The sequence below is a fragment of the Amyelois transitella genome, chromosome 13, assembly GCF_032362555.1.
Source record: "Amyelois transitella isolate CPQ chromosome 13, ilAmyTran1.1, whole genome shotgun sequence".
In the NCBI taxonomy this organism is placed as follows: Eukaryota; Metazoa; Arthropoda; class Insecta; order Lepidoptera; family Pyralidae; genus Amyelois; species Amyelois transitella.
In genome coordinates this window covers 3,339,437-3,365,704 of record NC_083516.1, presented here as the reverse complement: position 1 = coordinate 3,365,704, position 26,268 = coordinate 3,339,437, and the positions used below count along the sequence as shown (strand labels likewise).

The window sequence follows — 26,268 nt, the reverse complement described above, 5'->3', positions numbered from 1 at the left end:
ATTTAGATTCAAATAGTGACAGAATCTTAAGATTTCTAAAAGAAGAATGCCAAGTTTTTAAGCCTTACCCTTGACTGACTTTTACAATATGCACGGGAAGAGAAGCAGTTGACACACACGGTCAGCGTGAAAACTTGAATGTGCGCATATTTCCTTAGTTGTCTTTTACGAATTCAAACCACACCGCATTATACGAAACCGCATACATTTTTCTACAAAAGGGAAACTTAGATACTTCGCGCAGTCACTCCTAGATGGCGTTACTAGTACCACTGTAAGTAATTATTTTCTGAGAGATAGCATCACAATCTGAATTGCTTACCAGATACGCGGGTGTTATAAGTCATACCAGACATATGTACAAGAAAGCGTGACTTCTCTACAATTAGGCATGTTTCAGATTGGACGCTGTTTGTTAAGAATGTAGAGTGGAGCGCGAATACATTAGGTTAAGATTTCATTAGTATTTTCAGATGGTGATAATAATGGAGGTCTCTTGTCCGAATTCTCGCCAGAGCATGATGAGAAGGGAACTAATGAACTTATTTTTCTTTTAATTCAACATTAAGAAAGAAAATGCTGAACTAGTTGCAGATTTGTTAAAGTGGTACTTAGCTATCTTTGTTGTGTTTTACTAGCCATTATGACTATTTATAAGTTGAAATTTCAAATCAACTAATGAAATTAGTTAACAAATAGGGGATAAATTATACGTTCGTTAAGAATAATTCCTCGCATTTTTGATAGATTACGTACAATCAAAGAGGAAAGGCTCATTGCTTATACGCTCTTCTTGAATATACATATATTTTTTTTGTTTAATTTATTTCACTGCTCAGTAAGTAATTAATGACCCCAATGTGAACATTGTCTTACAATCTAACTCTTCTACTGCATCTTGATAAAGCAGGTGAAATGGTATCACTAGCTAAAGACAATGGCACACTCAGGGCGCGTTATCTGGACTTTTGTTTATTGTCCAAGATCATGGAGTGTTGAGGTCGGTCTAAAAATTTTGTTAACAATAGTATGCATGCTAATTGCTAATTTGTTTAGCTAGGAACTAATGGGTTTCCTGTGTTGATGGTCACTTGTCAGATTAGGGTTCATCGTCGTGATCTGAACCAGATCCAGGTTATATCCATCGGTGCTGCTTGAGAGCTTGGTGTCCACCATTTAAACTACATGGATTATAGCTTTTGCAGCGTTGTCTGTGCGAATTAAGCGCCACAAATATATATATATATATAACCATATAAATGCGTGAATTAGCAATGAAATAAGGACTACTTAAAAAATCAACGAATTAAACTCCACCTACATAAGAATACAGGTCACAAATCCCACAGGATCTATAATTTTTACCGGGATGAAATTGAAAATATGTACTTTTTTAGACTCTTAATTATATGGGATAGGCTTATAAACTTAGGATTCCTCTTTTAGGCGATGGGCTAGCAACCTGTCACTATTTGAATCTCGGTTCTATCATTAAGCCAAATAGCTGAACGTGGCCATTCAGTCTTTTCAAGACTGTTGGCTCTGTCTACCCCGCAAGGGATATAGACGTGATCATATGTATGTATGTATGTATGTAATTATATGAACGCGAAATTTCTAGAAGATTGGTTCAGTAGATAAAACGTGATGAGAAAACAATGTAAGAAAATAACAAACAAACCTACTTTCACACCTGAACGTGGCCTATCAGTCTTTTCAAGACTGTTGGCTCTGTCTACCCCGCTAGGGATTTAGATGTGATTATATGTATGTATGTATAAAGTACTCGTATTATATTTTATCCCGGTAAAAAGTATAGTTCCCGTAAGATTTGCAAAAAACTTAGTATTATTTTGTAGGTGGTGCTAATTTCGTCGCTTTTTGTATAGATTGTGTTCTGCCGTGGTATAACTAAAATGCCGTTATCTGACATCAGGATTTACACCTTTTTTACCAGTAAAATAAGAAAAAAATTTCTTTCGATCTCTATATACGACTTTTTGGTACCTTTAAGTCATAAATAGGCGTTCTCATTGATGAATGGCATCAGTTTAAATTTTTACCGCAGTTTTTGACGTTTTACTTAAAACAAGGATTTGGCAGATAACGGCATTTTAGCTATACCAGGGCAGTGTTAAATTCGTCGCTTTCCGTAGATAGCGCCAAATTCACACAGGCGAAAATTTCTATGAAATAGTTATAGTTTTCTATTATAGTATAGATATTGTAAACACTCTGTATTATCATACTGTAATGATATTACAGAGTGTTTACAAACAAGTTTCTTTCATGTTTCCGGGATTGTAAATTCAAGTTCAAATAAAAAAGTAATCCTAATGCATCATTTAGCAAAGTGCTGTTTCATTACATATCAATCTTCACGTCGGCTGCGCAAGCGCTCGTGTGCATCTTATTTTTTATTACATCTATGGTAATAAGTAATTATGAGTGGGCAGCGGCACGCTATGTATTGTACTGTTAGGAGGGTAGGTCGGAAAGAGAGCGCGTGCCGACGACCGCTGGTGGCTTTGATAAAGAAAAGTTATTGTTGTAACATGAGGAATTAATACGAAGTGTCGTATGGTTCTCGGCTTTTTAGATTAGGACTAATCCATCTCTTTCCCATGGATGTCGTAAAAGGGGACTAAGGAACGGGCTTTAACTTGAGATTTTTCTTTTGGCATGGCCTGGCAACCTGTCACTGTTCTAATTTAAATTTCATACACAACGTGGCCTTTCAGTCTTTGCGAAATTGTTGGCGCTGTCTACCTCGTATGTACAGACGTGATTATATGTAATTGTAATGTATGTTTAAGAAGAGTTCAAACATATCTGTGACCTACGATGGCATTATATCTATGTTATCGCCGTATAGTAGGCGTTAGCTCGCGGTAATGACTTAGAATCAAATTATGTGCTCATCTGCTTAGCTAATCTTCCCAAACCGCTGGATCTAGAAATAAGAAATTTGGCAACTGTAGGTCCATATGTGGTTAAGGGGTGCACTAAAAGAGGATTTCTTTATTCGCGGAAACGGAAATTAATGAGATTTTTAGGTTTACGTGAGCGGATGTACCGTATTCCAATATTATTTGTAAGCTCAAATTAAAGTTGCCATTACTAGAATAACTGTGATATTTTAATTTAAGTTTAAATATAATTTACAAGAAGCCCCATTCCATGCACCATCATCGCCTTATTAAGACACAGATTCTGTGTCCTGCAACTTTGGGGTCAGCCCGGTCTTTCTTGCTCTGTGGAGATCCATATCTTCATCAAGGGACAAACTACACGACTGCACAGCGGGTGTCCACAATAGCCGATTGTCTGAGCTGGCTACCAATTAAAGTTGCACGAATCAGCCTTAATGCTTGTCGGTAGTGTAGTATTCAATCATTGTTTGTGATCTAGATTATCGTGATAAGGCTAAAGGTTGTTAAGCATTTGCCTTGAAATGTATCGTTTATGCAGAAATTGGGTTTTGTTGAAAAAAATAATATAGAATACAGACTCTCTTTTTTTACGAATATGGTGAAAATACATGAGTTTTACATCATATTCTGCCGGTTTACAAGAGTGAAAAGTGGTAAAATTGTTTTTTTTTGAATCACCAATTTTTTCGTATCGTGTCCTATTGCATTCTCAGCCTCAAGTGGGTGACTCTGTCTTCTTCTTCTCCCTCATGTCGATGATACGAAACTTAATTTAATTTAATTGTCCCAATGTATCGCCAATTGGATTGCATTGTGATGTCAAAAGGAACGTCTTAAGTGAAATTAACCGTTAATTTGATTTTGAAATGTCTGGTGCACCCTGGATAGCTATGAGACAAGCTTATTAGCTTGTACCCTATACCGACTTTTAGTCAATATTTTTCAAGTACAGACATCGGTCAGTTTATATTTTATTATATGTATGTAAAGATACCTATATAAGTGGATCAGGGATCGAACTTTGCAATAAGAAGTAAGAACGTTACTGTGTCACATGGCTGACAATAATAAATTCCATGAAATATCCTGAATAGATTTCATGATTTACATACACAAGTACAAATGTATGACCGTGTGTCATACAAGAGAGGCATCATCACAATGTCGTCGATATATTACGGACTACTGGTCCGCACGAGGCCAATATTTTATCTGGGCGGTCTTCATTGCGACTCGGGAGCCGTGGGTTGGGGTTGGGACTTTCATCGATAGATGTTAAAAATTTATATTAAATTACATTAACTTATTGGGCGACGACGTCTTTGAGCTAGGCTTTAAGAGAGTTGAATGAAATATTTTTTTGGTTTAATTGAATACAAGTTCAATGCTAACATAGTAAGATTTTGGCCAAATAAAAATTATCAAAAGTTGTCGTTTTCTAACTTTGTCTGCGTATAAGAGATTAGGAAATGAAAAAATACTCAGTTTTTAAGTAATGAAAGTGCCTTCGTAAATCATATATATCTTATTGTTCTTGTGATTGCATTTATTAATCTATTATTTATCTATCACGAAAACTGCTGTAGGTTTGCATATGGCTCTTTTCAAATAATTTAACTTTTTCAAATTGATTAATTTTCATGAAATTTCCCACACACATGTACCGAAAAGGAGATGAATAATTTAATCTAGGAAAAATTTACTATTCCGGTGAAATTTTTGATAAACGACAATGGGGAAACCTGCAAGTTAATGCTAGTTATCCTTATTTAATAAACTGGTCATAGTTCGAAAATTAATTACTCTTTCCCACTGAGCTGCTTAAGAAAAACTGCCGCATACCGTTCCGATTCACCTTTCATACCGAAGCGAATTTCCTCGCAACAATCTATCGACTTGTCGCATCACTAACCGCCGAGTGAAAGAGGCGTGCACTGGTTGCTCTCATTAATCTTTCATTTCTACGTTATATTATTAGAGGAACAGGTTTGCACGGATGCTGGGGAAGGTATGCGGGGGGGAGGAGCATCTGAACCCAAGTGAACCCTCAGTGGCACCTGCCGACCGACCGGCTCCTTATACGATATACTTCTATTATGCTGAGGTCATAAATGGCAACTTTTCATGCTATTGAGAGATAATATTGAAAGCTAAAATAGAGTGTACATCTAAATACGAAAGAAGACTGTCATATCGAGGTACAGCCAAAACCCCTGGGGTTTGAAATTTGGTTTCTTCCGTGTTGTTGTAAATATTCGCGGGAAGGGAAATCAGGGGGATTTTTCTTATTACGTGGGCGCACTCTAGTTTCTAAAATAAAATAGTCTGTAATTATAACAGTCGTATTGACAATATTTTTTTAAAATGCTCAAGCTGGTTCAAAAATTACCTACCTTATTCATCATTCCCCAATGTTTTTGTCGTGATAAGCGTTCGCCAAATTACAATCATAATGGATTTGAAGATTAAGTTAAAGTAGATCATCCTCCTAATTACTTTTAACTTTATCCACGGGTAAAGTTGTTTAAAATAACGAGGTATAATAGGAAGTATGTTTTATTTTTGGTTGCTTTAAAGCAGCACCTAAATAAATAATTATTGAAAACAAATATTGAAAATAGTTATAATCAGTTTCCCAATCCTAGACAATGTTGCATAAGAAAGTACCGTTTTCCGATGGCGTACTCCTTTTACACTTATCATCGAGAGCGACCTCTGTTGATATCAAATGCAATAAACTCCAATATCATAACCCACTACTTTCTAACAATCCAGAATAGTAGCAATAATAACCTCCAAGCATAATGGTGTCATTCTGTGGTTCTCAAAGAGTGCTTATGATATGATAAGGCTGCTATGTTTTGCAAAGCATTTTAGGCAAGCTCCTAGCGTATGTCAATCTGCCAGTATGTGAATCATTATTCCATTATTAAGTCATACGGCTGAACCTCTACATCAAGGTATAGAAAAGTGACATTATATACGTATGGCCAAAAAATCTGTGACCATCTGAGCGTGATGTTTTTGTTTAATTTTTTAATGTCCTCTTTTATACCTATATTTGGATATACATATAATTATTGTCTCTCAAAATATCTTTGGGAACCACACGTGTAGATAGATATAAACGTGGCCAGCTTTATTGACCACGTTCAGGAATGGTCAGCCCCGGGCCATAAACCATACATTCAATTATTATCAACCCTATACCCTTCACACCCGGTAATTGGAAGACTCAACACTTACTATATTGTAGGGTGACTGTACTGGTGATGAAAACAAGAATTTTTAAGTCATGCTATATTAATGCGAATGAGAGTGGTAGTCGAAGGGTTAAGTTGCCCGGCTAAAATGCATAAAGCGCATAAAGGAACAACTTCAAATCCGAACTCGGGCGAGTTCGGCAATGGGCGATGTTTATTTCGGAGTTATGTTACGTCAGGTTGAGTGTGAACCGATGCTGTTACGGCGAGGAAAAACGTGTTGTTATTGTTGTTGTTACTTTATTGCGATATAAGAGAACAAATAAAATAAGAAAGGCGGGCTTATCCCATGAAGAGATCTCTTCCAGGCAACCAACATAAAAATATCTTGGGAAAGCCTGTGTATTCAGGTAACTTGATGTGAAACCATGATCCCATATGGGTTATTTTCCCCTGCATAGGCTGCGGAAGATGGGTGATAGGTGGAACTTGACCTTTTGGCTTAGAGGCGGCAAATAGGCTATTTATAAAGACTTTAAAACCTGTGACTTTTCCTTAAGGACTATTTTAGAGTGACGTCGGCAAGACGTTCTGTTGAACAGCGCGTTACAAAACGCGCACTTGACTGGCGGAACATATACCTATCGCATTTGGTTGCAATGTATAGACACTTTGACAGCGTTGGCGTTGTCGCGCGTCTCCGACCGGCTTATTTCAGCTGCGTTATGATACGAGGCTACTATTTAGTGTTATTAAAAACGCGCGCGTAGCCGGCGCTGATTACACGCGTGTCTCTAAAATAAGCCTTAGGCAAGGACTAGTGGCCTGTCATTTATTCATCCAGCTGCTCCAGAACAGTCTGGTCACCCTACATGAATAACACTTGAATTTAACGAGCTGGGCCCGCGTTACTGAAAATTGATCACAATGAAGTGAGCCGCTTCCGAGGTACAAGCGCACATTTATAATGGCGGGTTCTCTTTTATTTTTCAAATATTATTCACCGACGCCTAAAGCCATTCCGTTGAACACGGCCTTTCAGTCTTTCCGGCTGTTTGATTTGTCTGCCCTGTTAAGGATAAATACATATATGACTATATGTATGTATTATTAATCACTGTCATGATCCTTATTATGTTAAAACAGTTTGAATCACCGTTGAAGCTATAAAATCTCTTGCTGTAAACATATCTCTAACAACTGTAAGTAGTTAAGAACGCGAGCATTCTTTTGTAAAATATCTTCTAAGTATGCAATAAAATCATTCACAGTCTGCGCTTCTCAAACTTATAATATGTAAATTTAAAGTAAATCTTTTGATTTTGTAGATTTCAATGTGTTATATTTTTATTTTCTATAAGCTTTTTACAGGCTCTTAATGTAGCGGTTTATTTGCAATCTCAAGGGAACAGTAGGTACCTTTTCCAGGATCTGCTATCAATTTGCAGTTTCTTTAACATATAAACTGTTTTAAGTTTATAAATTATTTGCGTTAAAAAAAAATCTAGTTTACTTTCAGTCTCTGTGAGAATTTCGCCGTATCCACATTCAAATAATTTTAGCTTTGTGCGAACTTTCAGTAGAACAATTATCTGTCAATGATTCTACCTAACAACAGTTCTATAACACTTATGATATTTCTACTTATAAAGGCATTAAAAATAATCACGATTGAACCTTTTTATTATTTAATATTTCAGTTTGAGAATCTTTGCGAAAACCGGGTGTAAACGAAGCGAGTAGTGAGCATCCAGTTATAAACAATAAAAAATAAAACAAATAGCTAGAGGTGCAGTAGAAGAGCGCTTGTACTTAAAGCGATATTAAAACAATTACTTGCAATTACGTGACCTTTGTTTAAGTGATTTTGTTGAACTACGAGTATTAACCAAAGTTTCCAATAATTCCCTATTGTATCGTCGTATATGCGATGTTAAAACTGATTTTGAATGGTCTAGTGGTGGCTTTGGGTACCCAATGTAGCGGGAGCGATGATTCGGGCTCGACCGCCAAAGGGAAGATCTTCCGCCAGGCTAGGAGTCATGGATCCGCGGCTCCGACGATGTTGAGTCGGAGGGTGTATTAATTCTCCAATCCGTGAAATCTTTGTTTGCGCGATTTAGATTATGCGCATTCACATTAATTATTCCAATGCGAATAATTAACAACAACTTTAACTATTACAAACTAGCCTATAATTATAAGCTGGTGAATAAAACCATTAGCATGAGTTTCTCATGAATATTAACGACTTCCGTACGAAAAACGTTCGAGAGGCGCCCTCTGGTGGCAAAAAGCGAAGGCAGTCATCAGTCAGAGCTGCTGGAGTCGCGTGGCCGACGCGTGCCGTACACCAATTATGTACATTGGCTTTATAATGCGATGCTCATTAGAGTAAACCTTCAGCTAGGCTGAGGTAGATATGGCATTTACTGAGAAAGTTATGAGAGCACAACGCTTCTGATTATTCCGAGTCCTACAACTTGGAAACGAAACCATTACGCGACCAGCTGACGGATGTGAAAGAATCAGTCACTTTCATGAGTGGGCAATACGATGAAATAATTAAGCAAAATAAAAGAAATCTCGAGATCATCACTGATTTGCAGTCCGAGTGCGATGGTATGAAATCCAAAATAAGAGACTTGTCAACCCGTTTGAACAATCAAGAGCAAAATGCGCGTTCCTGTAACATAGAAATTCAGTGTGTCCCGGAAAAGAAGGATGAAAATCTTATCACAATAGTGACGAAACTAGGAAGCATAATAAAGTGTAACACTCCACCGGAAAGTATAGTCCAATGCACCAGAATAGCAAAAATTAATCGGAACTCTCCTCGACCTCGGTCTATAGTCGTTCAGTTCTGCAGTCCTAAAAAGCGCGACGATTTCTTGGCTGCCGTCGTAAATTACAACAAATCTAAACCAATTCATGACAAGTTGAATTCCACTGTTGTTGGACTGAATGACCAGAAACTACCAATATTCGTGATGGAGCATCTTTCCCCAGCCAACAAGGCTTTGCATGCTGCTGCGAGACTGGCGGCGAAAAAGAAAGGCTACAAACATGTCTGGGTGCGCAACGGGAGAATATATTTGAGGAAAACGGACAACTCGGACTATATACTGGTAAAGGATATGGACTCTATTGATAATCTCAAGTGACGGATCCTTCTTAGTTCTTGATTTTCTTTTGTCTGGTATGTACATTTTTAAAATTCGATTCCTCACTATCAATATATTACCAAAATGTTGGTGGCCTACGGAGTAAAACACATATTTTTTCTAATAATGTAGCTTGCACTAATTACGATATTATAATCATAACTGAGAGTTGGGCAAACGACAGTGTGTTTGATTCGGAGTTGTTTGGTGGAAGGTACACTATACACAGGAGGGACAGAAATATTTTAAAAAATCACCAAAATAAGGTGGATGGTGGCGGTGTTATCATTGCCGTTTCTAATAAGCTCCCGTCTCGACGAGTAGCAGAGTGGGAGAGTGAATGTGAGGACTTATGGGTATTAGTCGACATTCCACGATCAAAATCCTTCACCCAACTGGCTTTTTGCGCGGTCTACCTTCCACCTGCAACTGCGTTATCTACGCTCGAACACTTTATCAATAACTGTAATCGCATTAATGAGGTCAATAATTTGCACACTTTCTATATTGGTGACTTTAACTTTAGTAAATTAAATTGGTCCCTAGTGGAAGGTGACAATGACAACTATCAACCACCAGTTTTGTATCAAACATTTTTAGATTTTATGAACATCAATAATTTGTCTCAGTATAATTCGGTGAAAAACTCAATGGGAAGAATTCTGGATCTTGTTGTAACTGACATGTGTTCTTGTGATGTTAGTGAATCTGCTGATTCTTTGTGTAACGTTAGTCCACTGCATCCTCCTCTTCTAATCAAGATTCCAACCTCCGTTGAAAATACCTTAAACTACAATGGCAATAGCAGGCCAAACTTCTATAAAGCTAACTATAATGCAATTAATCAACACCTAGCGTCTGTCGATTGGGTGAAACTTTTTTCAAATATCTCGGATATAAATCAAATTGTCGATATTTTCTATCAGCAACTACAAGATGCTATACAAAAGTTCGTTCCAAAAACTAAAAAGCGTAACAACAAATTCCCACCCTGGTTTAGTCAAGAATTGATCAATAGGCTGCGGGAAAAAAATAAATATAGACAAAACTACGCTAAATACAAAAACCCCCGCGATTTATTTTCTTTTAAATTACTGTCAAAACGTTGCAAGACTCTCGCGAATGAATGCTATAAATCATACATAACACGACTAGAAGAAGATATTGCCAAAAATCCAAAATCTTTTTGGAGTTTTGTAAAGCGTAAGCGCGGTGGTGCAGGGTCTTACCCAGGAACTATGTCTAATGGTACTATAACAACTTCAGACGGCACAGAAATTTGCGATCTCTTCGCCTCATATTTTTCATCAGTATATAACGAAGGGCAGAGTACGAGTACGTCTAATAATGCCAATAGTGACAACTCGCTCGGCTCCTTCGAGGCCCATGGTGATAACCTGTCATCTATAACAATCACGAGACAGGAAATTTTGAGTCAGTTAAAAAATTTAGATTGCTCAAAAGGCGCTGGAGCAGACGCAATTCCTCCAATTTTTCTTAGACGTTGTGCAACCAGCCTAGCTGATCCAGTTCAATTTATCTTTAATAAATGTCTCACCCAGGGAGTATTTCCAGAGGTATGGAAATTGGCTAAAGTCGTTCCTATTCATAAATCTGACGAAAAACATCTTGTCAATAATTACCGACCTATTGCAATACTATCTTGCTTGGCAAAAATTCTGGAACACTTAGTACGTCCGCACATTCAACGGCACTTTGACAAGTACTTAACCGAGAGACAGCACGGCTTTGTTAAGGGCAGATCTACCTGTACTAATCTTGTTGAATTTACTGATGAGCTAACTAAATCTATTGATAATCAAAAGGAAACAGATGTAGTCTATACAGATTTTAGCAAAGCCTTCGACAAAGTCCCACATAACGTCGTACTAGAAAAGTTAAGCATGTATGGATTCAGCGGAAATGTACTCAAATTTTTTGAAGCGTATCTGTCTAACAGGTCATTTTATGTTGTAGTAAACGGATTTGTCTCATCACAGTACATCTCTTCTTCAGGTGTTCCTCAAGGGTCTATTTTGGGTCCCATTATCTTCACAATATTCGTTAACGATCTTCCATCCCAGTTTCTAAATTGTTCATCGTTTATGTTTGCTGATGACCTAAAACTTGCCAAAGAGATAAACTCCGTCGACGACAGCTCACTCTTTCAAAAAGACATAGACGCCCTATGTCAATGGTGTTCTAAAAATGGAATGCACTTGAATGCCAGTAAATGCTTTTTGATTAAGTTTACACGTAAACAGAACGTCCATAAGACGGAATATCATATCAACGGAAATAAAATACAGGAAGTCGAAGTTGTCAGAGACCTGGGAATATTACTAGACAAAAAACTTACTTACGTTCCCCATATTAATTCTGTGATAAAACGAGCTTCCCAAATGCTGGGCTTCGTAATTAGAAATGGCAAAGTTTTTCGCAAATCAGCAACTAAATGTACTCTCTACAAATCCTTAGTACGCCCAATTTTAGATTACGGCAGTGTAGTATGGCGCCCCCATTTCGCGACTCATGCATTGCGGATTGAACGGGTACAAAGAAGGTTTACACGTCATCTGGCGTTCACATCTAGCAATGCAACAAAAGAGGATCCATACGACAATCGTTTGGCAAAATTTAATCTTACTACCCTTGATAAGCGCAGAGATATCCTTGATCTGTTGTTTCTTTATAAAGTTATTAATAATTATATAAAATGCCCCCAAATATTAAGTAAATTGAATTTTAGAGTACCACGACGACCACCTCGTAGACCAATTCAATCTTTTGTACCCCCCTTCCGCAGAACAAAGTTAGGAAGAAACTCAACTATACCCAGAATTTGCAGACTATACAACGGGATCAGTGGATTAGCAGATATTCACAATTTATCTTTAAAAAAATTCTGCACTTCAATTTTGAGTTGCTTGAGTACCTAATTAACGTATGTAAAAGTACCTAGTTATGATGTTTTTAAAAAAAAAAAAAAAAAAAAAAAAATTATTTACTTCTTCATTTCTCATATCTTGTAATACTACCTACACACACATTAAAAATATGGATTGTTACCCATTGCATGCTGGGTTTACCTTTAATTGGTCGATCAATTAGAACTAATTCTTTTATACATGTATCATCTTTGTATAATATGTTGTTTCGATTGTTGGTGAACTAAATAAATAAATAAATAAATAAATAAATAAACTCAAAGAAAAAGTTTGGAATTCTAAATATAATGTTAGTATTGGTAAGAAACTTAATTTAAAAAGTAAATAAGAAAGTATGTAATGACATCAAATTTGGACTTTAAGTATTTCACATGTAGGAAACATCTAATTGGACGTCTCTTTTTATTCGACACACATAGTCTCTGTATTTGAATGTAAAAAGACGAAGTTCTATTTTTGAAATAACATTCTGCGTTTACGATGCCACATCCATTTCATCTACGCTCGTACACAATCGCGTAGGCGCACCCGAGTGAATCGCCTCAGGTCACCGCGGTCGGTTTTTACTAGAAACTAGCCTCGCCTAGCGGGTGTACTCGTTTTTTTGCCTGCAATCCAGTGCTGACATGGCTGTAGCTGCTACTGCTATGATTTTTATTGATGTTTTCTAAGTTCCGCTTGGATATATTTCTGAATTGCAGAGTGCATTGATTGTAAAGATGCAGTCCAAAATAGTATTTCGTGAGTTTCCGAACAATAGTAGACTATCAAGACTTATTTTGAAAATACACTTATTCATTTTTTTCTGAAAATTCCAAAGTGCCTTTAGGAGTGGTCAAAATACATTAAATAGGTACTATTTTATCTAAACTAAAAAAAGTAAAAGGTGAAAAAAAAATCTAATAGGCACATACAACAATTCATAATAGTAGAGATCATTATTACGACTTATACGTACAATATCGTTAGACGTGTGGTTAGTTGACAAAAAATTACTTACGGCAATCGAAGCAGCGACCCGAACAAATCATCGGTTGGCAGGGCACCGCATCCGGTCTAGAAGGGTAACTTACCAGCCAGCACTTATTACGGAAAAAACATAGGGCACACAAGACAATGCTCTGTAGGATATCAATCTAGTAATTTAAAAAGTTAGCTGGATTCTTTTTATGACTGGCTGGTAATTATTTGAAGAAAAAAATATTTGCATTATATGCAGCCAGTGATGCGATCAATTTTAAATAAGTTTTTTATAAGATATTTTTTTTATAATATATTATGTGGTAGGTAGTTGAATGCTATTTATTATGTTACATTGACGTTTAGAATTTATGTGTTTTTGAGGTATTTGTTCCAAAAATGAATGTAATTAAATAAGCTCCTACGTTAATTGAATGCACACGAGCGAAAAGACTATTAGAACAGTAAGTTTGGGAGGTCATTTATTTCTCTTTTGTTTCGGATTGAAAACGTGGTCTCCAATTAAATATTTCGTGCTGGTATTCAGAGCGTAAGGTGACTTAGCTTGAGCGAGGTATTTTTGCATCAAATTGTGGGTGAAAGTTTACAGTTTTTTTTAAACAGTTATAGTTTTAATTTACCACTAAAGTCGATTCAAGTCTCATAATCACATGCACTAGGCCACTGCGGGGTATATAAAAAATTCTAATTATCAAAAAAGTACCAAAATGTAATAATCTGATCTATTCATAAAAATATGTTGTTGAGAGATTCTTTATGAGAGAGAGGTTGTTTATGTGGTGTAGGAATCTACTGAGAGAGGATTATAAGGATAACATTGCTCTGCCAGCGTAACGTTCAAATCCTGCTTATTTCATTTCCAGCAATTCTTTCTTAGAAGATGCCTACACCATAGTAACAATCTTCATATCAATCAGTATATATATTAGTATAACATATGTGTATGTATGTGTATATATGTATACTGAATCGATCAGACTGAATTTTGGCATGAAGTTTGCTACTATGATGTAGTCATCCGCTAAGAAAGTATTACTGGAAATTCCCTATATATAGATGCAGTTGTGCAATTGTAAAGTCCATTTCTATAAGATGTACTAAAAAATATACATCTGATTTAAGAAATCTTAAATCAGATGTATATTTTTTAATCGATTTAGAAAACCCAGTCAATGAATAGAAGCACACCTTTACTCTCAGTAAAGAATCAGCTACCTCCTTATTAGTACGAGTTAATTTGACCAAGATTACCGGTATTCTGTGTAATGCCTTCTAGTATAATAAGAGTATTGTGAGGCGCTTGCACATCAGTCATACCTTAACAATGTTATTGCCGAAATGTTGACAGATGTAACATGGAATAATAATGGAATGTGATGTCTGGAAGTGGTTCCGTTTTAGTAGATTTTTATGCCTAGTTGTAAGTTATAAGTTTTGTACTTATAGATATTCAGATAAACACAGCTGTGATGACATACCTTAAAAAATCGAATTTGATTAGGACTAATATTTCACTTCACTAGGAATTAGGTATGACAATATTTTTATTTTTGTACTTTGAAAAAAACAAACATTTACGTACATATTGTCACGATTTTATCCTTTGCGGGGTAGATAGAGCCAACCGTTTTGAAAGTCTTAAAGGTCACTTTCAGCTCTATGGCTAAATGGATTGAATTGACAACATTTTACATTTTTCAAGTTCCCAAACAAATTACAGTACATTTTTCATAGCTCCGTGTGCCTCGCTCGGCTAGCCACCAAATTGTCTAAAATCCATCGAGCTGTGGCCACCAGCCACCAGCCTGTAACTGTTATGACTCTATTATACCACTAACGATACTGTATCAACGGTACATAGATTGCCTGCCTGACACATGCCGCAAAATAAGCAGGTTACAGGAAAATATCATATGAAGCTTTGGTGGTCGAATCGGAAAGGTTAAAATGCGTGATGCGCAAATAGACTCAGCATTCAATACTATCCCGGTAATGTACTTATGACTGTTTTCGAAGTAATGCACATTAGTAGTGAATTATAACCGATGCCTTAACTCCAGGAGGACGGAAGCGTAAGAGAAATAAATAAATAAAGCGTTATCTTTGTACACTCCATATTCTATGTCCGTGGCTCGCGTCAAATAAATTGCGTATATTTTGTCACAGTTATGCAATAAAGATGCTGTGATGAACGTAGGGGAATTCGGCCTAACAATCTTCGCGTCATGAGCAGTTAGTGGGCCACATAATACTAAAGAACAAAGCAGTATGGTCTGAGACAGCGTTTTTAAAGAAACTGTTTAAGAGCTCTTTAAAGGACATAGCTCAAAAGAAATAATACAAACTAGCAAGTTCAATTTTTTTTTATTTAAATGTCAGCAAGAAAAACAAAATTTTATCAAATTGCCATTTTCAAATCATTTACAAATATTTATTCCAACTTATACTTATACTCGTATGTGCAGCGATACTAAAAAAACAAAAATAAAACATCCCTTTGTTGCGTTACCATTAGTAGGTAATTTTAATTTTCTTAATTTACTCTCATCAATCTTCCAAATTTCAACCATAAAGTACTAAGAGCATTTCAACCATAAAGTACTAATACAGTTGCAGACGAACATGACATTTGGCTAAGGAATTCTTAAAATGGAACAAAATTCAGGTCCATTACTGGGTATTTAGTTGAAAGGTTGATGTCTATCATCGAAATAAATAAGTAATTCTTTTAGACTAGCGGTTAGATACTGAGCTAGCAACTTGTAACTAAATTAATCTCAATTCCATCATTAAACCGTTTAGTCTAAGGGATAAATATGTGATTATATGTATGAAATGAATGATACATTTCCACACTATCCTTAGGATTCGTATCCTGTCGTCTCCCCAATGAGCCCATGGTTTGCTAAACACAGTAGTCTTGTGCAATTACGCCTGTAATTTTACATAAATGCATATATCACCGCGAACACAGGCGATGCGTGTTCCATTGTATCATTTTATTTTTATGTTAAGAACGTAAAAATAATAAAGCCATAATCACAAACATACATACAATCATTAAAATCCAAATAAACTAAAATTTAAATCCCTTATGGGGTAGACATGCCAACAGTCTTGAAAAGACTTAGGGCCACGTTCAGCGGTTGGACTTGCAATGGAATTGAGATTTAAATAGTGACAGGTTGCTGGTCCACTGTCTACAAGAAGAATGAAAAAAGATGAAGCGAAAAAAGTATTCAGGGATCCTAACGGTGAGAATATGAAATCAGATTTAACCCTTCGGGAAAGGGGGGTGATTATATGCTTAACAGCATATAATCACCCCCCTTTCCTGAATTGTTTGTGAAATTATGTGTGTCTAGATAGAACGTTCTTCATTCTCTGAAGATCAGAATTATACAATAGATAAACTATCTTGGGATATTCTATTATAAATGTAAACTTAGTTAAGACCAATGACTTACGAAGATTTATTGCTCTACTTAACCATACAAATGATTAAAATATCGATAACATGTTTGTAGTGTAAACTCGTAAATTTTGATTTTACATAAAATCCAGTAACCTTTGGATCGTAATGTGGAAACGCCATACATTATCGAGTGATAAGATGGACACGATGTAAAATTTATTAGTTTTTATCGATTTAATTAGAATTTGTAATAACAAGAAAGCTTAATGTTTTTTTAGAAAGATTTGTAACAGCTAACAGATGATAGCCGTAGCCTATCAGTATTTCATGACTGCTGGCTCCGTCTACGTTTCGTTTATATTTAATAAGTTTTATAAAAAATACCCTCGCAATTAATAGTAAAGTTAAAAGTTCAAAACTAGCCTGAACTTGGGTTATAAGTGAAAGTTTTTCACAATGTTCCCAACTTAAGACGTGGATTTTCCGAGCATTTTAATGGTTTCATGACATGACATGAAAAATGAAACTGAAAATACTCTAAAACAAAATACGCCTAATATGTTCAACTTGACCATATGTCAAGACACATATTGTAGGAAGTATAGTTATAAAGTTAGTTATTCCTACATAAGATAGAAGGAGAAAAGAGGAGAAAATAATCAGTTAAAAATCACTATGTTATTCAACATAAAATTAAGAATCTTTGACTATAAAAATTATTTTTATTTTTACATTACTCTAACAAACAACATCATGGCAACCGTTGCTATGGCGTATACCAAGAAGGTTGCCTACACATATCATCAGCTAAACTTACAACAGCCCTCCTTTTTCAAGTCAGGGGTTAAGCGACCATTGGACAACAGCAGGCCGCGTGAGAATACCCGTCTGTCCGGTTTCCACTGAACACAATAAGTGCATCTTCTTGATTACGCCTTGTTTGCAAATATGTCGCATTCACTATGCAAATTGCCGGTTGTGTTTGTGGATAGACATCTTGTAAATGATACTCGTAACACTCAGATTTCAGAAAAATCTCTCTTTTTACCTCAAAAATAGAGTGCTCACGTATATTTACTAAAGGTAGAGAATGCTTTTATTTTATTGGTCACCTTTTGTAGTTTGAAGCCAAAATAAAATTAGCGTATTAAAAATAAAAGCTAACTTAATATAACTGTATCATATGGTTGAGTTAGTCCCATAAAAAGTTTCGAACTTACTTTGAGGGTGAGCTACCTTTATTTGTGTAATTAGTTTCATATTATTTATTTGTGTTGTAAACTTTTCCTAAGAAAGCTATGTGTCACTATTTTAATCTCAATTCCTTCATTAAGTCATACGGTTAAACATGGCCTTTCCATGTAAGGGATTAAGACGTGACTAATCTTATTTATCTGGATCTTAAATTGACACCTGATTATATAATCTGTTTACTATTTTCCAAATTACTAATTGAGAATGCTTTAAGCATCAAGTTCACCTATTGTACATTTAAGGCCTAAATGCAGTTATAAATAAATATGTATGGAAGCTATGCGTCCACTCAAGTCGTAATATACCTTCTAACTTAGCCTGTGGTTTATGTCCCTCGTTGTGCAGTCTCCCATGACGTAGGTACGGCGGGAAAATATATTGTTGGTTATGACGACACAACGGTCAAATTGTTTTAGATGTGCTGTGTGATTGTAGGGTAAGCTGAACCAAAGGGCAGTGACATAAAAAAGTGCTTGTGCACACGGCAAAGGAGGTACCTACGCCACTTTCCATACAAAATCAATCCCCTGAGCCCCTGTACCATGTACCGCTTGAAATAGTCTTCAGCTTGGAAAACATAATAGAGAAGTTTTAAAATGATACAGAATTAGCTTTTTTCCGCGGCTTCGCCCTTTGTCTTATTCGTAATTAACACTATATGTACGCAAAAATTCATTAAAATCGGTTCAGTAGTTTTGAAGTGAAAGAACGACAAACAAACAGACTTACATACATACATACCATCATGCCTGTTACCCACTGGGGTCGGCAGGGACTATGAATTTCCACTTGCTACGATCCACACACTTTCGCATTTAAAACGTTATTATTATAGATGGTAAGCATTTATCCAAGTATTTCAGAATCCATAAAACTGAAGAAATTAAATAAGATTTGAGAATAATTCCAGGTATCTTTTAGAAAGATCGGTTAATAAAAGGATACTAAAGATATCTGGATTGATATTTCCAATCTGCGTGGGGACAGAAACAGCAAAGTTTTTTTCTTCACTACTGTACTGATCTCAGTAATGTTATAAATATGAACGTGTATTTGTTTTTTTATGTTTTTTTTTTTAAATAAAGTGACTCTGTTTAGAAACTTTTGAACCGTACTTACTAGTTTAAGAACCCTAAGTCAACGACAACCTGAACTATAATTCGTATGAAACACAGCCAAGCATATCCCTGTACATTTACTCGTGTCACAGAGTACCAATAAATTTTCTTAGTCAGCGACCGTACTGGCCAAATGATAGTTCGCGTACTCTATTGGGACCATAGACAACTAAGGAGTAATAGAGGGAATATACATGAACAACATTAAAAAACTAGATGTCGCCCGCGGCTCCACCTACGCTATATATTCTTCTCGTACTTCACGATGTATGTAGGTATGCAAAATTTTATGTATACGAATTCAGTGGTTTTAAGTTGAAAGACGGACTAACAAACACATAAACTTTATATAGTATAATAAGTATGAATGTAAACTTCGAGCCGTTTGATTCTCGGCACCAATAAATAAAGAATAGGACCACTCCATCTTGTTCCCATGCGATGGGCTAGCAACCTGACTCTCAATTCTTTCATTTAAACAAACTGCTGAACGTGGCCTATCAGTTTTTTCGTGGGCTCTGACTACCCCACAGGAGATATAGACGTGATTATATATATGTAAACTTCGAGAGTGAATTTCAGCCTATACCTGCATGATGCTTGAACATACTGACAGACAAAAATATTTTCAATCAAATTGTTGGTTTTGGTATAACTTCAGTATTGATCAAGTAATTTTCATTCATATTTTTTGAATACACATATGCAATACGGAATTTTCAATATTAGATATGTGATATGTATTTGTACGAGTATACGGAACAGTTCATCCACTAATGTGTTTTTCATTTCTACGACGTCTACAATTTGCAATTCTACAGATTTATTAATATGTACGAGTATGCTTAGATCAGTTTGTCTATATCAAAGCATGTCTATGACCATAGCCGTAGGACGCCCGCCATATCTCACGCGGGTACTTCCGTCGTTTACGCCGACTGGCTTACTTAACTGCCACTCAACTGTTTCCACGATACCACGAGATTTTGTCTGATTGTCATGTTTTCTTACAAGTATTTTAGGCACTCCTACTATATATCTCCTGGTAATTGGAGTCGTAAATGGCTGATTGATAACATCAAAATTCCTACTAATATTATAAATGTGAAAGTTTTTAAGGATGTATGGAAGGGTAAAAAAAAATCTTAGCTTAGACCTGATCTAATGCTTACCAATGTGTATACAATTCATAGTCGCGGGCAACAACAAGTGATTATAAATTCACAACAAAAGCTATTTGCCCGTAAATAAGCTCGTTAAAAATGTAGCGAATATTAGACTCCATTTCTTATTTCATAAAAATACGGTGTCATTTAAGATGACAATAATACATAGATTTCCTGTGGCTATTGCACGATAGTATGCTTGCTTAATTGCGAGCAAAATGTTGAACAATAAATAAATGGAGGCGATGAAAGGTTAAGGATAGTTAAGACTGCACTACTGTTGTATCGGATACTTCTGCGAAATCAATGCTTTTAGGACTATTTTTTTTAACATCAACATCCACATTTTGATGTTTAAATGAACGTTTTGAATCATGATCGATTTAATCATGAGCCAACTCTTCTAAAGGTAGCGAAAGTTACTCGGTAGCATATTGTACTTGACTTACCCAATCTAATATCGCGTTCATGTGCGTACCCAAGACTCCTTTAAAAAAACGTGAGATAATGGAACAAAGTTCATTGATGTAAGGGAAATCAGTAGGCTGGTAGTTATAGAATGCTTGGAGCCGGCAGCGTGACACGCGCATGACACGGCCTGCGCACGCGACCCGACCCATTCCGTGTCAATACACCTTGACATGTCAGGGAAGAGGCGGTAAAAGGGGAATCTTGTTTATATAAACTTTTTGTGTAGATAAAATTAAACTGACTTTTTAGCTCATAACATTCTAGGTTTGTTTGTCCCTCTTTCACGTTAAAGCCACTGAATCGATTTTCTATAAAATTGTGGAAAACAAAAACACTTTTTATTGGAAAAAACATGAACTCTTGAAATTGCATCAATCATTTTGGGTTTTTTTTTCCTTTAAATATTAATGATAATATTTAACTGTCTAAATAATATAAATAACCACATCTATCAAGACAATTTTAAAATGCCACTTTAAAATCTCAAAATCAATCAGTTATTACTAAAGTGACCATTTTTTTTTGCGTCAGAGCGGGACGCTTTCAGAATTTTGTACATAATTAAATAAAAAACAGTAAAATTATTTTGTCTGTACATTTAGTATTTTGACTGACTGTTCTCGTCAGCGAGATTTGAGTGCAATGTTGATATAAAATAAGTATAAAAATTTAGTTTGTTTGCAAAAGCGGGACATTTTTGCTCTCGCTGGGGACAGCGGGACAGGCAGCCTGAAAGCGGGACAATCCCGCCGAAAGCGGGACGTATGGTCACTTTAGTTATTACAGAAGTGATTATAATTTGAATTTGTAATGAGTAAGCAAGAGCGATGTAATTTTCACTAAAACTTTCGGCATCTTTGCTTAAGGTAGCCTCTATCAGCACATCACAGGTTTTTCTTATTTGATTAATTGGACTTACATTTAATTATCAAAACATAATATGTATGACTTAAATATAAAATATTTCCATTTATAATCATATTCGATTATTATTAAAACAGGTTTGTTTCATATGACTTAGACAAATGTTATCCTGTATTTGAATGTCAATTCCATAATCAAGCCATACATAGCCTTTTAAAAATACTGTTGGCTCAATTAAAAAAGAAAAAGACGTGATTATATGTATGTATGTACACAATAGTGTAGTCAGATAAATCTTTTATTCTTTGAGTAGTCTTTTATGTAATTGAAAAGTCATTGATAGTTGTCTTGTTCATAAAATGTTCTACCTCCCTATAAGGTTCGGAACAGTGTTTATCATGCTCAAATAACAATCGATTATACAAATGTTCTGTACAGTATAATTTGTACAACACTATTGTCAACGGATATCTGTCATTCGTAAATTGCACCAAAGATATATTAATCAGAGTGATTTTGAATTCTAATGACTTCAATTAGAATATTGATCGTAATAAATCATTCGATATTTGTGACAAGTTATTCAAAGTTGGTGAAGTTCGAATTGTTCCAAATAATTTAATTATGAAGAACCATTTACTATAGTATATACTGTCTACCCCGCAAGTAATATAGACGTGATTATAGAAATGAATGAATGGTAGAAAAATAAATGTTAGCTTTTATGTGCTATAATCACATAGCTTCCATTGGTATGGTCGCGACAAAACAACATTGTTAACTAAATTGTAAAAGTCAATCTTTTAAACTTGGGATTCTTTTTGAGGGTGTCTACCTGTCATTATTTGAATCTCAATTCCATTCATTAAACTATACTTTTTCTTTTTGTATCACATGGTACATGTTAATCCATAAGTCAGTTATAACAAATGAGGAATGAAAATCTTAATAAATAAAAACCTAACTATCGTTTGAGATTAAACGTTTTAAAGAAAGTTCAACCTAGCCAATTTGCATGGATCGCGTGAATATGCTTCACATCCAATTTGTTTAGAATGGGAATTATTTGAACTAGATTCCTACACCTGTCTCAGAAAGCTAGTCTCAATCTAAAATGGAGTTTGTTAGTCTAGAATTCGTTTTGTAACACGGTCTGTGATAGAAATATTTACAACCATTAATGGGCGTATATTGTTTAGTCATCTCGTACCTACGTTCAGTTATTTACGATAATAGAATACATTCATATAATCGCTTCTTGCCGTTATAAATCTACACTTGCAGGGTAGACGTTGCCATCGAAAAACTAAATAAAGTAACTTTTACACTGGATTCGTATTCACATTTCCTTAAATCTTTACTTAGACTTTCTCCTTAGTTCTGCCCGATGACTGCTCAATCTTCGAGTCCATTAGAAACCTAACATCATTGACATGATTTTCTATAGATTTTCCGTATAATTGATTCAAGGCTGCAACATCTATCACTGAAAGTGTATCGACGGGTTACCGCTAGCGGTTCGTGTTACCATGATTGCTGTATTTAATTGAATATCAGTATTTCATAGTTAAAAATAAACAAAGAAAACTTGTATACGTATATATGGGCAGGCTAAGAAATTAAAATAATGGTTACTTTCATTACTGGTATTAATAGCTCTACAATGGCAAAAAGTAATTTGTAGCAGGTATATTCCTGCGCAAGTTTTAGATCATTTCATAGGTATTAAGTAAGTGCTGACTGTTAATGTAGGTATTTGTTTTTAAAAGTTTTAAATCACACTATTGATTGCCAAGTTTTTCTATTTCCCAAAGCATTTCACAATGTGATAACTATCATCTTTTGGCCGGATACACCCTTGGGGAGCAGCCAAAGGTTCACATATAACTGCGTTTTATGGGTATCTGGTCTACTCCTGTCTGCTGTTGAAATACGGCTTGAATCAGAAGATTTAAAGGGTATTTATTCCTGTTTTGATGTCTCTCATTTTTGCGTGTTCCCAGTTGCATACTCCACACCTTTATTACTTTTCTCTTTCCACTTTGTCCAATCGATATTCTTTAGTTTTAAGACTATCGACATGCATATCATCTTTCGCAACTTCTTTTAGAGAGCGTCGCTGGTCGAATTGATAAGATGCCGGTTTGAATTTATTCATATGGAGGCGCAGGTTCAGATCCCACCTCGGCCACGTAGCAATGACTTCCTTTCTGAGTTATATTCATTAGTTTAAGTGTTAACCGATGCTTTAACGGTGAGGAAAAATAGCGTGAGGAAACCTGCACATTCAGGCGCCTGAAAATGTAACCATGATGCAATACGAGTTTAAGGTTCCCCTGAAAAGGTTGCGCAGGTCAAATGGGGGTGGCAGAGTCATGATTAAAGGCAGACTGTATGAGACTGAGAATGTAACAGGTACTTACGCCAGGAGGAAGAAGAAGATCATCTTTTTCGAGTCAGGTTAGATATTTTTGTTTAGATATCCCATAAAAATGTGTTCAGCTGGAAGCACTATGCAACGCTAATGGTCGCGGCCGACGATAAATATTCATCGCAGCAAAAACACGGCCCGAGCACGCGCCGTCCACCGCGCTTTCTTATCTAGCATCTATTATCAGTCGGAGGAGGCACTTTTTATCTATTTATCTTTATACTTATATATATAACTCTTCCGTTACTGAGGGACTGATAGACAATCCACAGCCCAAGCTGGGTCTAGAGATTTGATATTTGTTATGTAGGTTTCTTGTTTGGTCTACACCAAGTGAGAATTTTAAAATATTCCTGCGGGAACCGGAATTACGAGATTATTCGATAAATACATGCGGAGCTGCAGGCGTCCTCTAGTGTGCAATCAAAGGCATTTTTATTAATTTTTTTGTATTTTTATTAAGTTTGCTAAGTAACTGGTCAATTCATTTAATCACGCGAAAAACTTATCTTGTATTCGTAGCTCCTAGTGCTTCGGCTCTCAGATGCTCTCGATCCCCGCAGGTCAGTCGCTGCAAAAACTGGCGTGATACGCTCCAAGTCCAAGAGAACCGCGCACTTTACGGTAGTCGTAAATATCTACATAAATATGTGCTAGTTATGTAGTTACGATCGACGAGAGAAAACTGCTGTTATTTGAATAAAGAATAGCGATCTGCAGCCACAAAAAAAATAATTAAATGATTTTGTTGACGTTATTTTAGCAAAATTTCGTTAGTTGAATTCAGATGTATTTATTAACTAATTTTGATAAAAAAACTAGTATTTAGGAAATTACTAGCTACGCTTTAAATAATTAAGAACTATTATACCTACTTATAAAAATGTGTAAGTATATACTTGCTTGTTGCTTAATTTATGGTGCTTAAATTAAGCAACAAGTTAATTTCTGAATGGGATTTTTGTCCGTAAAATAGTTTGCTACAAGTTTGGCAACATATGACATATAATGTTATGTATTCTTGTAAAAAATTGCATTAAATTGATTTTATTAGAATAAATATGTGAATGCAAAAAAAATACTAATAAATATGTATAGTAAAAGGAAATAATAATTTCATGTCTTTCATTTCAAATGCCAATGAATAGCCGCCTATCGTTGACTATTGAACCCAAACCACATACGAAAACACCTAATCTATTCAAGTGGCTAGTCGTAAGGGTCGCGACATGTGGAACAAGGACGGGATATTATTAAAAACTAACGATAAAAGAGGATAGAATACTATTCGATGTTCGGGTCATATGCCGCCCGATATGTCATAACCCGTTTGAGTGAAACGGGCATATGAAGCTCGCTTTAGGACAGAAAAGGAACGCGTTGACAATGACGTGAAGGGTTAAATGTCAAGCAATGTGTCGCGGCCTGTGTGAATAGGATAGCTAATTATGTATATTGGGAGTTAGAGCAGGCCAGTTGCGTAGGGGTCAAAAGACGACGCGGCGTCAGCCCTGACCTCTCCAGACAATCTGTGGGCCGTACTCAGGCCTCTAATGTAAATAAAATGTTCGCAACACAACTGTTTTCAATAGGACTCTTGTTTGAATGCCGTCTTTTAGGGTCGTTAAAATACGTGTTGGTGTTGTATTGTTTCTCTTGTTTATGGACGCTGTTATAGTGAATGCCTTAGGCTTGAACCCCTGGCCTAGGAATGTTTTGTATTGCACTAGTATATTATCAGGCTTAGAACGTTTCGTGGTACTTTACTGAGGTCTAGGTTCATTTTATTACATTGGAATACAAGTAAGACAATTAAGTTGGAAAACGATGAAATACTTAAAAGCAGAGAGCTATTTCGTATTTTGAAATCTAAATACGATATAAAAAGGCGCAGATAGAAAAGAAGTGGTGCAAGAAAAAAAACGTCATTCGCAGATAAAATACCACCTAAATGATAAATATCAATACAATCTTATATGTACACTTTTGAATAAATACATTTAATTGACCTTGATTTTTTTCATATCGAATAAAATACTGAACTGAGCCGTCCCTGATCCCAGTGCACTAATGAATCGGGACAGGCGGCATAATTAAACAGTTGGCCACAATCAGTCCAGAACGATACTTCAGAAACCAATATTTCGGGACACAATTCCGTTACGCATTCCGAATTTAATTTTATTAGAATTTCAGCAATTCGGGAGTGCACTACTCAAAGTGTATTTATTTAAAGGCATAATTAAATAATAGTTCGAAATTAGTTTTTTTTAATAAGTGTCCGCTCGTGCTGGCCAGTTAAAGTGATTTTCGTTACATA

The 26,268-nt window shown here is 35.7% G+C and overlaps 1 protein-coding gene across 4 annotated transcripts in view; it reads left to right on the top strand.

The window, feature by feature from the left end:
• Window positions 1-26,268, top strand: part of LOC106138310 (translation initiation factor IF-2) — a 208,956-nt gene that overhangs the window by 2,739 nt on the left and 179,949 nt on the right. The window lies entirely within an intron of this gene.